Genomic DNA, 2,213 nt, shown 5'->3' on the forward strand with positions numbered 1-2,213 from the left:
CGCTGCACGCGGCGCAGCAGGTGCCGCCCACGACGGCAGGCCATCAGGTCGCGCGCCCATACGGGTGACCCGTATAGGGCCATGGATCGCACGACCCCCAGGTAGAGGCGGCGGACCCTCTCTTCCGGCCCCCCGAGATTGGGCAGGAGACGACCCAACAGTGTCGTCACCGCCTCAATTCGGGCGACCAGGCGGTCGAAATGACCCTCCCAGCGCCACCGGCTGTCCAGGTCGAGGCCCAGATACTTCATCCGGCCCTCGACCCGGACAGCCGCATCACCCACGCGGATCCAGGTCTGGGGAACCCGCCGCGTCAGAGGTAGCCCATGAAACATGACTACCTCCGTCTTTTGCGGCGAGATCCGAAGCCCCAGAGCCTCGCGACCACGATCGCGGCCGCTAGTTCCGCCAGCCTGTGGACCCTGGTCCCATCCCGACCCACCGCGATGATCAATGTGTCGTCTGCGTAGCAGACCACAAAGACACCGGGTGGGAGGAGCCCGCGCAACACCGAGTCGTACCCAAAGTTCCATAACAGGTGTCCTAAAACGGACCCCTGGGGCACGCCTCGGCTGAACGGAGTTTGAGCTGACCCGAGCTATCGGGGGGCTCCGGGCTAGGGGCAAGAAAGCTCCAGACCCGGATGGAGTACCCGGTAGCCTGCTAGCTTTGGCCCTGGGAGTCCTCGACCCGGCGTACAGGAGCGTCTTGGACGCTAACCTGAGCCGGGGAACCTTCCCCACAGTGTGGAAAAAGGCATGCCTGGTTCTCCTCCAGAAAGGTGGAAAACCCGCAGAGTCTCCCTCTGCGTATCGGCCGGTGTGTCTTCTCGACGAGGCGGGCAAGCTGTTCGAAAGAATCATAGCTGCCCGCCACCTCGAACACCTGTCGTGCGGTGGTCCCGACCTCAATGACAGCCAGTATGGCTTCCGGAGGGGGCGCTCGACGATTGACGCGTTAGAGCGTCTTCGCCTCTCCGGGATGGGGCTGACGCTCGAGGCAGGGTGTTGATCGCTGTTTCATTGGTTATATCCAAAGCTTTCAACGCCCTGCCCTGGAAGGAGATAGTAGGGGCGTTGGAATATTTCCAGGTGCCCCCCTATCTCCTGGAGGTGGTTCGAGACTATCTCCGCGGCAGGGAGGTGGTATTTACCGGCCGGTGCCAGGTTGTGCACACGAGGGAGACGCACCGCGGGGTTCCGCAGGGGTCGGTCCTCGGACCGCTTCTGTGGAACCTTGCTTTCGACGCGGTGTTGCGGGTTGCCCTTCCGCTGCATTACCCGTGTCTATCCCCTTAAAGAGGAAGCGAGGTCGACCCCCTACCACAGGGGATTATGTCGGCCTCGTCGATGCGAAGCGTAAGCTCAGTGAGCAGAAGCTTCGCGAGAGGGAGCTGGATCTGGCGATGGACGTCGCGGACCCATTGGTGTCCTCCGTCCGTATCTCCAGGTCCTGCAAGCGGAGCTGGCGGCGGAGATGCGCCACGTGCCGACCGCCGAACTTGGCTCTCGTATTTTCGAGAATTCGGAGGCGATCTTGAGGGTGGCCAAATGCTCCAGCAACCTCCAGCGCCAGCTGCGGGTGGCAGCGGTCACCATCAGACACGCTGCCATCGAGCAGGCAAAGCGTGTCAAAACCTCACACCGGGCGTGGACGTCGAGGGCATGATACGTCGCCTCTGCGGCGAGATGGAGGTGCGCCTCGCGGCGCGTCTGGGTGCGGTCTCGTCGGTGGCCGCCGCGAGGTGTGCTCCTCCCCGGGTACCGCGGGTCGCGTCGACCCCGCCTGCGAGGGACCCTGGCCCCTCAAGAATGGGGAGTCGCCCCGGGACGGGGACGGACAGGGAGCGGCCGGCAAGATAGCGGAATAAGAAGAAGAAGGGCGGGTGGCGGCGCTGCCCCACCTGCTGCTGCCTTGCCGGGCCGAGACCGGCCCCGTACCGCGCCTGCCCCGACTCCGTTTTGGGCGGGACCTTTAGCCGCGCCTGTTGCGCCCTCCGTGTCCCGTCCGGCACCTGAGACTTGGTCGAGGGTGCTCGGACGCAAGGAGAGGCGTGGGGAGGCTGCGCGTTCTCGCTCTCGCGGGGCGCAGCCGGCTGGCGTTCCGACCGGGCGGCGGATTCGTCCGCCGCGTGCGCCGAAGAGGGCGGCGGTATCTCTTATCGTTGCCCCGGGTAGTACCATGACCTACTCCGAGGTTATGGCGAAGGCGGT

Source organism: Hylaeus volcanicus, unplaced genomic scaffold, assembly GCF_026283585.1.
Source record: "Hylaeus volcanicus isolate JK05 unplaced genomic scaffold, UHH_iyHylVolc1.0_haploid 12060, whole genome shotgun sequence".
Taxonomy (NCBI): domain Eukaryota; kingdom Metazoa; phylum Arthropoda; class Insecta; order Hymenoptera; family Colletidae; genus Hylaeus; species Hylaeus volcanicus.